The 13088-nt window shown below is 36.2% G+C and overlaps 1 protein-coding gene and 1 pseudogene across 9 annotated transcripts in view; both read left to right on the plus strand.

Annotated features, from left to right (window-relative positions):
• The window catches only part of KLHL13 (kelch like family member 13), a 228254-nt gene that overhangs the window by 96325 nt on the left and 118841 nt on the right, over positions 1 to 13088 (plus strand). The gene's annotated exons all lie outside the window — the stretch shown is intronic.
• LOC120586076 (uncharacterized) lies at positions 10716 to 10834 on the plus strand (annotated as a pseudogene).

The following is a 13088-nucleotide window of genomic DNA, read 5'->3' on the forward strand; positions in this document are numbered from 1 at the left end:
ATAGACTTTAAAACAAAAGCTGTAACAAGAGACAAAGAAGGACCCAGTAGTCCCATTTCCGGGTATTTATCCAAAGAAACCCAAAACACTACTTTGAAGGGATATGTGCATTCATATGTTCATTACAATGTTATTTACAGTAGCCAAAATATGGAGGCAACCTGAGTGTCCATCAGGGGATGAACGGATGAAAAAGAGGTCTTACATATATACAATAAAATATTACTCAGCCATAAATGAATGAATGAATGAATGAATGAAATCTTGTTATCTGCAACAACATGTATGGACCTAGAGGGTGTTGTGCTGAGTGGAGTAAGTCAGGCAGAGAAGGAAAAATGCCATATGATTTCACTTACATGTGGAATATAAGGAACAAAATAAACAAAACAGAAACCAATTCATAGATACAGAGAATATTTATACGGTTGCAAGATTGGACTGGAGTTGTGGGGGTGGGTGAAAGAGAGGAAGGGATTAAGAAGTACAGATTGGTACTTCTAAAGTAGTCATAGAGATGTAAAGTATAGCATAAGGAATATAGTAAAAAATATTGTAATAACTATGCATGGTGTCAGATGGGTACTAGATTTATTGGGATAATCACTTTGTAAGTTGTATAAATGTCTAACTACTATGTTGTACACCTGAAACTAATATAATATTGTATGCCAAATATAATTTAAAAATAAAATATTAAAATAAAATTTAAATCTCTTTACTTTTATGTCGTCCCATTTGTATACTTTTTATTTTGTTTCCCTTGCCAGAGAAAATATATCAGAAAAAATATTACTAATAGCAATGTCAGAAAATTTACTGCCTATGTTTTCTTCTTGGAGTTCTGTGGTCTCAGGTCTTACATTTAAGTCTTTAATCTATTTTGAGGTTTTTTTCTTGTATATGGTGTAAGAAGGTGGTCCAGTTTCATTTTTTTTGCATGTGCTTGTCCAGTTTTCCCAGCACCATTTATTGAAGTGACTCTGTTTACCTTATTGTATAGTCTTACCTCCTTTGTCATAGATTAAATGCCCATATAAGCATGTGTTTATTTCTCGGCTCTCTATTCTGTTCCATCGATCTATGTGTCTTTTTTTATTCCATTACCATGCTGTTTTGATTACTATAGCCTTGTAGTATAGTTTGATATCAGGTACTGTGATACCTCCAACTTTGTTCTTTCTCAAGATTGGCATGGCTGTTCAGGGTCTTTTGTGGTTCCATACAAATTTTAGTATTATTTGTTCTAGTTCTGTGAAAAACCATTGGTATTTTGGTAGGGATTACACTGAATCTGTAGTTTGCTTAGTGCAGTATATACATTTTTTTCCTTTAATTTTATTATTTTTTAAAAACTTATTTATTTTAATTAGTTTCGAGTATACATCACATTGATTAGACATCTATATAGTTCATAAAACGATCCCCCCAATTGCTCCCTCCATTCCCTGACCCTCCACTTAGCCAATGTATTAATGCTAACTGCATTCTCTATGTTGTGCTCCTCATCCCCATGACCATCCATCAGCTACTAATTTGTACTTCTTTAACCCTTCACCCCATTCTCCCAATCCTTCAAACCCTGCCCTCTGTTCAACACCATATTGTCCACTATATTTGTGAGTCTGTTTTTGATTAGTATGTTTTTATTCCTTAGATTCCACATATAAGTGAAATCATGTAGTATGTACATTTTAACGATGCTAATTCTTCTTATCCATGAGCACAGTATATGCTTCCATTTATTTGTATCTTCATCACTTTCTTTCTTCAAAGACTTACAATTTTCTGAGTACGGATCTTTTACTTCTTTGATTAATTTTTTTCCTAGGTGTTTTATTTTTTGATGCAATTATAAATGGGATTGTTTACTTAATTTCTCTGTCTGATAGTGCATTATTGCTGTACAAAAGTACATCTGATTTCTGGATATTAATTTTGTATCCTGCTACTTTATTGAATTCATTTCTCAGTTCTAACAGTTTTTTGGTCGAATTTTTAGGGTACTCTATGTAGTATCATGTCATCTGCAAATAATGACAGCTTTATTTCTTCTTTTCCAATTTGGATGCCTTTTATTTCTTTTCTTATCTGATTGCTGCATTTAGGACTCCCAACACTATGTTGAATAAAAGTGGTGAAAATGGTCATCCTTGTCTTGTTCCTGATCTTAAGGAAAATACTTTTACCTTTTCTCTGTTGAGTATGATGTTAGCTTTCAGTTTGTCATATATGGCCTCTATTATGTTGAGGTATGTTCCCACTTTGCCGAGAGTTTTTATCATAAACAAATGCTAGATTTTGTCAAATGCTTTTTCCCTCTATTCCCACTTTGCTGAGAGTTTTTATCATAAACAAATGCTAGATTTTGTCAAATGCTTTTTCTGCATCTATTGATATGATCATATGGTTTTTATCTTTCGATTTGTTAATGTGGTGTATCACATTAATCGATATGTGGATATTGAAATAACCTTGCATCCTGAGAATAATTTGCACTAGTTCATGGTGTATGATCCTTTAATGTCTTACTAGATTCGATTATCTAATATTTTGTTCAAGATTTTTACATTTATGTTCATCAGGGATATCAGCCTATAATTTGTTTTTGTGTGTGTGTGTGTGTGTAATATCTTTGTCTGGTTTTAGAATTAGGGTAATGGTGGCCTCATAAAATGAGTTTGGAATCCTTTCTTCCTCTTGAATTTTTTAGTATAGTTTGAGAAGAACTGCTAGGTGTTAAGTCTACTTTGAATGTTTGGTAAAATTCATTTGTGAAGCCATCTAGTCCAGGACTTTTGTTTGCTGGGAGTTTTTTGATGATTGACTTAGTTTTCTTAGTAGTAATCTGTAGTTTCAGATTTTCTGTTTTTTCTTGACTCAGTCTTGTAAGATTGTAAATTTCTAGGAGTTGATCCATTTATTCCAGAGTGTCAATTTGATTGGCAGATAATTGCTTGAAGTAATTTCTTATATCTTTTTTTATTTCTGTGGAGTCAGTTGTCACTTCTTTTTCATTTCTGATTTTATTTATTTAAGACCTCTCTCTGTTTTCTTCATGAGTTTGGTTAAGGGTTTATCAATTCTGTTTTCCTTTTCAAAGAACCAGCATTTGGTTTCATTGATATTTTGTGGTATTCCCTTATACTCTATTTTGATTATTCTCTAATCTTTATAATTTCCTTCCTTCTACTCAGTTTGGGCTATGTTTGCTGTCCTTTTTCTAGTTCTTTTATGTGTAAGGATAGATCGTTTATCATTTGAGATTTTTCTCGTTTCTTGAGGTTGGCCTGTATTGCTGTGAATTTTCCCTTTAGGACTGCTTTCACTGTGTCTCATAGATTATGAGTCATTGTGTTTTCATTTTCATTTGTCTCAATTTGATTTCTTTCTTGATCTCATTCATTGTTTACTAGCATATTATTTAGCCTCCATGTGTTGTGTATTTTTTAGTGTTTTTCTTGTAATTGATTTCTAATTTCATACTATTGTGGTCAGAGAAGATGTTTGATATGATTCAAATCTTCTTAAATTTATTGATGGTTGTTTTATGGTCTGACGTGTGGTCTATCCTGGAAAATATTTCACGTGCACTTGAGAAAAATATATATTTTGCTGCTTGGGGGTGAAATGCTCTGAAAATATCAATTAACTCTATCTGGTCTTGTGTGTTATTTAAGGGTGCTGTTTTCTTGTTGATTTTGTGTCTAGATGAACTGTTCATTGGTATCAATGGGGTGTTAAAGTCTCCTACTATAACTGTATTACTGTCAGTCTCTCCCTTTATGTCAGTCAATATTTGCTTTATAAATGCAGGTTCTCCAATGTTGGGTACATAAATGTTTACTAGGATTGTGTCCTCTTGTTGGATTGATCTCATTATTATGTAATGTCCTTCTTTGTCTCTTATGATAGGCTTTGTTTCGAAGTATATTTTGTCTGATATAAGGACTGCTATCCCAGCTTTTTAAACAATCCATTTGTATGAAATATCTTTTTCCATCCTTTTCTTTCAGTCTATGTGTATCTTTTGATCTGAATTGCTCTCTTGTAGACAGCGTATGTATGAGTCTTGTTTTCTTATCCATTCATCTACCCTATGTCTTTTGATTAGAACATTTAATCCATTTACACTTAAGATGATTATTGATAGGGACATAGTTTTGCCATTTTTATTTGTATTTACATGTTTTTTTCACCCATTCTTCTTTTTAAAGTAGTCCCTTTAACTTTTTTTTTTTTTTTTTTGGTGACCCTAGCTTGGTGGTGATCAATTCCTTTAACTTTTTCCTATCTGGGAAGCTCTATATCTTACCTTCAGTTTTAATTGATAGCTTTGCTGGGTAGAGTAGTCTTGGTTGAATGTCCTTGTTTTTCATCACTGAATATTTTGTGCCAATCCCTTCTGATATGCAAATTTTCTGTTGAGAAATCATCTGACAGTCTTATGGGAACTCCCTTGTAAGTAACTAGCTTCCTTTCTCTTGCTGCTTTTAGGAATCTGTCTTTGTCTTTAAGCTTTGGCAGTTTAATTATGATGTGTCTTGGCATGGGTGTCTTTGGGTTCATCTAATTTGGGACTCTCTGTGCTTCCTGGACTTGTATGTTTATTTTCTTCACCAGATTGAGGAAGTTTTCCATTACTGTTTCTTCAAATAAGTTCTAAATCCCTCCCCCGCCATTTTTGTGGCACCCCTATGATGTGAATGTTGGTGCACTTGATGTTATTTTAAAATTTTAAATTAAAAAAAATTGCTGTTCTTATTGAGTATTTTCTTGTACTCTATCTTACATGTTGCTGATTTGATCCTCTACTTCATCTAATCTAGTGTTGATTCTTTCTAGTGTATTCTTCATTTTAGTTATTGTATTCATTTTTGATTGGTTCTTTTTCATGGTTTCTATGTCCTTTTTTATGCTTACTGTCTCATTGTTGATGTTCTCACTGAGCTTATTTATTCTTCCCTAAGTTCATTTGGCATCCTTTTAATCAGTGTTTTGAACTCTCGTAAGTTGCTTGCCTCTATTTTATTTAGTTCTTTTTTAAAAGTTTTCTCCTATACTTTCATTTGAGACATTTCCCTTTGTTTCTCATTTTGTTTGCCTCTCTGTGTTCATTTCTATATATTAAGTAGATTTGCTATGTCTCTCCGTCTTGGCCGGTGGCCTTATGAAGTAGGTGCCCTGTGTGGCCCAGTGGCACAGTCTTCCTTATCACTTATGCTTGGTGCCCTAGATGTGCTCCTTGTGTGGGTTGTGTGTGCCCTACTTTTGTAGTTGAGCCTTGACTGCTGTTTGTACATCAGTGGGTGGGACTGACTCTCAGGCTAACTGGCTATGAAGACTAGCCACATCTACAGCATATCAGCTGCTGTGTAGGAGCTGCCCCCACAAAGTGGGTTTGCTACAGTGAGCTTGCGCGCCTTTTGAGACCACCCCTTGTGTTTGCTGCTTATGGGGCCAATTAGTTGATGTTATGTTGTGGTCTGATGCCAGCCTCCATGTGTGTTTGTTCTGGGGCCCCTTGGGAGTGGATGCCATGCAGGCCAAGGCCAGCCACTGCTTGAGACCAGCTTGGGGCTATCTGGTATGAGCTGCAAAGCTATCTCTGGTTGCTGCATGTTGTGGAACTGGAGGCAAGTGGGAGACCCAAACTGCAATCTGAGGCTAGTTGCCACATACTAGGCCTGGGGCAGCTCAGCAAAAGGCCCAGGGCACCCCAAGGCATAAAGCTGCCTGCCAGCTGCTGGTAAGCCTCAGTAGCTGAAAGAGCCTCAGGTGGCACTCTAATTGGGTGAGGTGCCATACCAGGGAGTCACCAAGCTGTGTTCTCTAGGTTAGTGCAGATTCAGATTTGGTGCCAGTGCTAAGTCTGTGTCCACTCACAAAAGTCTCAGATCACACTAAGGTCAACTGCTGGCTGCTTTGGGTCTGCAGACCTCTGAGATTTGTTTAAGAAATACTGCAGCTTGGGGCGTGGCCAGTTGCCTAGCCAAAAAAAATGCCTCCAGCAGTGCTCACGTTGGGTGATGTGGGTCTCAAGCAGTCATCAAGGTGGAGCACATGAAGTTCACCAAGCCAGTGCAGATTCATATTTGGCCGTGTGGGAGCAGGGCTCAACACAAGCAAGATGGCACCTGCCTATAGGCTGCACAGAAGGGCTCAACAAAGGAACAATGGCAGCTGTTCCTCTAGCCCTTGCTCCAAAGCCATATAACTCAGTCTTTCCTTGTATATCTCTGTCAACTGCTGAACTGCTGTCCCTCCGCCCCAGCCCAGAGTGATTACCTGTGAGCAAGTGAAGTCTGTGCATGGGCCTGTTATGCAATGTCTGGTTTTCCAGTAGCCTTCTGTCTCATCTGGACATTTGGAATCCCCGCTGATTTTCACAGCCATATTTTGTGTGGACTCCTCTTCCTGACACTGGAACCCTGGGCTGGAGAGCCTGGTGTGGGTCTAGGACCCCTCCTTCCCTGGTAGAGGTACTTCCTCAACCGAGATATACCTCCTGATGCTCTATCCCCACAAATTGGTGTGGCGCCAGCTTGTTTCATATCTCTGCCCCTCCTGCCAGTCTTGATGTGGCCTCTTCTTTCTGTTGTTAGTTATAGGAGTTCTGTTCAGCTAGTCTTCAGATAGTTCTTCAGGTTGATAGTTTTATAATTCATTGTGTAATTAATGTGGCCATGGGAAGAAGCAAGCACAGCATTTACCTACTCTGCCATCTTGACCAGAACTACTGTATTTATAATTTTAACAGGCTTCTTTTTAGTTCAAAGGAACCTGTAGTTGATGGAATTTCTGGAAGTAGTAGAGAGCAAACAATGGGGAAGGGGTGGAATTTTGGAGGAGGAAGGGGGATGGATGATGGATAGATAGGGTGGGAGGGAGGAGGAGAGAGAGAGAGAGAAAGTTTGCCATCGAGAGAATTGGCCCTGTAGAAGATATTTTGGGATGGGGAAAGCCTTTGATAATTTCCCTTTCCACTCTACCTCCCTCTCCCCAAATTGTTTCTGTATATTCCTCTCTTGAATTCACAGGAATAATAAGTTGCAATTTTTTAAAAAATATTATAGCTACCATAGCAGTTCTGGGTAAAGGGGTTCTGTGTTTTCCAGTTGAAAATCTAGGAAGGCCTATAATGGGAAATAGGATTGAATAAATTAAGTGTGCTGGAGTTAGAGGACTTTGAAAATCCAGTCTGTAAATACATCCACACAAATAGAGTCATGGATGGTTTTTGAATAGAAGATTGAGATGATGAAAGCAATGAAGAAGCATAATTAATTCTAAATTTTGGATTAGAAATGATGGGGTATTAAATTTACTCGGCTTGGTTAATACATATAGAATCTTATTTTTGCTGCCATTTTTCATTGTTTTGGGACTTCTTTTAACTGTTAGTGTTTGCTTCCATTGCTGTCTGTTCTGTGGCTTCTGAGCCAATCTTTCCTTTAGGGTTCAGAATACCAGAGGCTTTTATGCCTCTTATATTTCCAACTAGCCCAAAGGGACTTATACACAGTGTTTCTGTGTCCCAACAGCAAAATTCAAGTGCAACGTTTGCAACAAACAGCTCCCTTTTATAAGACCACATCACTTTTGTTTAAATAAAAACCTCCAGCCTTTCTAACTGTATCCCAGAACACACCAGAACATAATGGTTAATGATCTGCACCAGGGAGCCCTCACAGCTACAGAAGCCTCCACCCACCATCCATATGTGAAATCTTGCTGTGAATAGTCTCTTCCTTATGGGGCACCCCTTTGTATTTATTGTTTATATTGTTCATCATGTTAATATCCTTGATATTTCTTCCCTGCCAGTTTGCATAAAGGGAGAGGCCAGGAAATGAAGTGAGAAAGGGATTTGTGACATTCCCTTAAGCCTAAATTATAATACTCATATTGAAACAGCAGATTAATAGGTCTTTAATCAAATACGTTTATTTTTCCCTATTTTGAAAGTTATAGGGTCTTATTGACATTGGATCCTCCTGTACTTCATTTGTGTATTTTCCTCTTGACTGCTCACAATATCATTTGAGTTACTAGTTATTGGTGATGTGCAATGGCTTGCTTGGTCGAATTCACTATTTTATTTTATTTTTGTTCAATCTAGTGTAGCAGTTATTGTTAAAATTGGATTTTGTGGTTTACTCTTTCATCATCACTGATTACAATAACTTAATAGGATCTAACAGTCCAAAGAATATGCTTTTATCCTTTTCAATTAGCAGTCTGTAGAAATGATTGTTTTTAGGGGATGCTATTTCATATTTCGGTGTTTACTTTTCTTAGTGTTTACAAACTAGTGAAATGTATTTCTTCAGTTTCTAGCTTTACCAATACTACTATTTTGACTTAGACAAATGATGATTGACATTTTTCTTCCTCGTTGTAGCTAAGTGTTTTCTTTGCTCAGTATAGGTTAGCAGTCATTTCACCCTTCAGTTTCATACTTGCTATTTTGGGCACCCTGCTAGGCACACAGAGGATTTATCACACAAATAGCAAAAGAAGTCATTTAGGTATACTGTTTGTAATTGTAATCTTTATTTCTTACCATTCATATTTTAGTTGAAGAAGGATAAACCCATTTAATTATTGCTTGTTTAATTATCATCTGAAAACTGTTCTTAGTATTAGAGGAGAGAACAGAAGAGAGAATACCAAAATTGCCTCCTGTAGTTAGGTTACTATGTGATGGGAATTAAGTTAGGTAGAAAAAAAACTGCAGCTCTCAGGAGTTGGTAGTCTAGTTTATATTTTATAGAAACAATTATAATCCAAAGTGACAAGAGCTATATTATTCAAAGTGTCATGGGGATTTGGAAAACCTAGCACCAGAGTCTGCTAATGGATGCAAAGGAAGGTTTTATGGAAAGAGGTATACTTGGATACTTAAGCATGACTAGAAATTTGTTTGGTAGACAAGGAGGGCAAGGAATTCCAAAATGAGACAATATCATATGTGAAGTCACTGTGGCATAAGAGAGTGTGGAATGTTTGAGGTCTATGCCAAGAAATTGCTAATTGAGGGATAAAATGGAGCTCTGTGAATTGGCATTGGGAAGGTATTTCTGGCCTAAGTATAGGTTGATCATTCTGCAGATTTAATAATATAGCATTCTATATCTTTCATAGCCTATTCCTCCATTCCTCTGGCCTTTTCCTTCCTTAGGATCAGTGTGAACAAACCTTTTACCCCCTTTTTAGTGGTATTTAAAAGTCATATTTGTGGGTTTTTTTTTCTTGCTAAAATAAATATTAGTACAGAGGTGACTTATGAACACCAAGTCAGGGGACCTGAATTCTTGTTTTCCAGTTCTCTCAGTAGCTATGTCACTTGAGCCAAATCATTTAATAACTCTGTTTCTTCACTAGTAAAATGGGAATATTAATATCTGCATTGTCTATCTCAGAGCTGGGGTGAAAGTGAAAATGAGACTCAAGAATTAAATGGTGTAATAAATTTTTACTTGGAATTCTGCTGGCTGAAGCCATCACCTGACATTTAAAACAAGTAAAGTACTTTGTGGAGTATCTGAATAGGAAAATTAGCTTGGAAAGTAATTGACAAATAGAAATACTCTAACTTCCTCCTTAACTCCATATATCTGCCCTTCTCTCTGTGGAATGTCATTTAGCTTATTTCTATGTTTCCAAACCAACATGATAAAATTTTCTTCTTTACAATGATCTACCATGTATATCTTAGACCCTTCCAGAATCTCACTATAACTGTTAAGTAGTAATAAATTGAAGACTTAAGTTAGTAAAATATTAATTGGTGTATTTCATAGTCAACATTGAATAATTGATATCTATTAGGTAATTTGAATTACTCATGAAATACTCTCAATAATTTGTGTTATCATATAGTGGTATAACCTGAGTTTTGTTACATTTTAGGGACATATAAGGGGGTTATGATTCATTCAAGTAGCAATGGGAGGTTATACAACTGTGTCTTTCTACTTCTTTTGCCATTTTTCCTAATGCAATGACAGCACAGGCAGAGTTATTAGTGACAGGAAAAGGCATTTCAATTCATTTTCTTCTCTTCGACCCCACTTTTCTCATTAGATTGAGTGGTAATACTACTGAAATCTTATAATTCACCTGAAATATGAATTTCTGGCTATAGGAATATGAGCAATTGCTCCCAATAGAAATACCCCTGACCAATTCTTCTTTTTAGATCAATGGTCCTCAAAATCTGTCATCCAAGGATATTTCTGCATGACAGAAAACTCTGTAAACCACTTAATCCATCCCGTTCTGAGCCATCTTATATACACCAGAAGAAAGGAGAAGACTTCTGTTATGGATGAGATAACATGATGAAGGTATTTTACATGGAATGTAAATGAATTATTTATACTAGATTAATATAGACCCTGTCATCAAAATCACTAATATTATGAGACTTACTATGGACTACAAGGAAGTAGTTATTTCTATCTTTTCTCCTTTTATAACTTCTAGATGAACTAGTTCATGTGAATTTGGATAAATACCTATTCTAGTTCAAAGTATAATACAAAATAATTATTGCTTTTTTTTCTGCCAGGTCTCAGGGAAATACTCTTGCGATTATTCTGTTTTCCACATATCTAAATGAGGAAATAGTCTGGTTTATTTTCTGTTTGTTCTAAAATCTGTGGTACCATCAATAAATAGCTTACAAATATTCTTTCAAAGACTCAGTTGTTTAAGGCTATGCCACCCTGAACAAGCCCGATCCTGTCTGATCTCAGAAGCTAAGCAGAGTTGGGCCTGGTTAGTACTTGGATGGGAGACTACCTAGGAAGACCAGGTGCTGTAGGTGTAAAAAAATAAAAAATAAAGGATTGTAAACTGACAAGGTCCTTGCAATCTATGAGGTCAACCAAGGGTTGCCTAGCCTAAAAAGAAACAAATAAACGAAGGCTCACTTAAGTACTGCCCTGTTTTGAAGATTTCTTGAGAAAAGTGTGGCACATATCCAAAATCACATTCTTCATTTTTTTTTTTGTATTTGAATTTTTTTTTTACAAGTTAGTGGAAAGGAAAGTGGTCAGTTTTTGCATTCCATAAAAACAAAAACAAAACAAAACAAAAACAAGAAGGCGTAGACAGCTTTTATCTGGGGGTATTTCCAAATCATTGAGAGAATATTCTGTAATATTAACTGTTTTTTGAAATTATTGACAGAATCCTCTTAGCCCACTTTAACATAAAGTGGTTGAATAAATGAAAAGATTTTTTATTGTCTACATGAAAACATCATGGTTTTTGCATCATTGCATAAATCTAAGAGATTATGCATGCGTAAATAGGATAAGACAAGGCTGAATACTAAATGCCAGCATCAAGGCAAGCTTGTCTGAGTATTTGACACTGAACATAATGGGGTGTGGTTCCACAGGGAGAGAAAGCTAAATATTTATACCCCAGGACGTGTTTCTCTGCTTCTAGCTTCTCGTCCTAGATTAATCTCCCAGCGAACACTACTATTTCCCCCACTTTTTAAAACACATACCCTTCTTACACTTGGATTTTCACCCTTAATGTCTCATGAGATTCTAAACCTTCTGGATCCAATCTCGTGTCCTCACTCTCCCATCTTTTTCTGTGATCTTTATGAATTCCTTTTGTTTATTATATGGAACTTCAGATGAATTCTCTTGGTTTACTAGTAATAAAACACAATCATATCATATCCCCACCCCCCCCATAGCTTTCTTTCCCCAAAGATCACAGCTCCATCATTGAGCCATTTTGTTGGTATCCTTTTCTCATAAATTCTCTGGAATTTTTGAACCAGAGCTGTGATGTATACAGCCAGCAACGTTCATAGTAATGTAGAGTTGCTGCCCAATACAGATCCAGTTCTCTTCACAATTCATATTCTTTTTTCCAAACTTGAGATGGTGAAGGAAATTACTGAGATTAGTATATGCCATGAGTCTGGGAAGGTGTGCTTTCTTAGGCCATTTTTCCTCAGGCTCTGACTTTTGCCTTAGTATCATCTCCTCACCATCTTGCTTTACTTTATAGGCAAAAAGCCAAAAAGATTTCTTGGACATGGTATGCTAAACATTAGGAAGAATGCCTGGTTTAATGAAGAATTATTTAAAAACCATAGACTCAAATTACTAAGGAAGACATCACAGAAAAGAATGGAATTTGAGCTAGATCTGGAGGGATGAGTTGAGTTTAGAAAAGTGAAGAGGGGAAGAGATTTTATGCAGGAGGATCTCTGGATCAAAGGCGAGAAACAACAAAGCAGGCTTGTGAAATACAGAATGAGAAGCTGGTGTTAGGGGATACTAGATAGTGAATTGGAAGAGCTTGTAGTGAATTATTTGTGCTAGGCATAGTTGCTTAATTAATTTCTTATGTGATCCACTCATTCAACAAATGGTTTCTCACAGCACATATGATAAAATCCAAACCTCTTCATTGGCATGTAAGGTCTTCTATGGTGTGGTTTCCATATATATTAAAATTCACTTTCCTCAACACTACTCACCCTAAACTCTTTCCAGTCATATTGAAGATATTTCCAGTCCTCCCAGAATGTTGTATTGCCTCAAATCTCTACTAAAGCTTCTACACCATATTTTGTTCTTCAGGGTACATGTCTACTTCCTCACTCGACTAATTGTTTCCTGAGAGTAAGGGGGTGTGTCTTATTCTCCTTCACATTCACGTTACCTAGCAGAATATCCACCTAACATGTAGCAAATTTTTAACAAATATGTGTTGAAGAAAAAATCTGTTGAACACTTAGTTTATATCATGTGTAGTTGTGTTTTAAAGAGAGCCATCTAGAAGATGGGAAATGCAGAAAGACCAGTTACAGGTATTTTTTGAAGTATCTCCTTTGTTAAAACAAAGAAAGAAAGAAAGAGTAGGGAGTAGATTCCTGAAAAATTAATAAAGAATAAAGGATAGGACTTAATGACTGGCTACTAGAGGCACAAGAGAGGGGAGAGTTAAAGATAATAAAGATTTAGGGTAATATGATAAATAACAGGACAGTGACTCTTGAAAAAATAAGGTTACTTTCAGGTAAGCACATCTTTTTTTTTTCCTAA

This window comes from Pteropus medius, unplaced genomic scaffold (genome assembly GCF_902729225.1).
Source record: "Pteropus medius unplaced genomic scaffold, Ma_sr-lr_union100, whole genome shotgun sequence".
In the NCBI taxonomy this organism is placed as follows: domain Eukaryota; kingdom Metazoa; phylum Chordata; class Mammalia; order Chiroptera; family Pteropodidae; genus Pteropus; species Pteropus medius.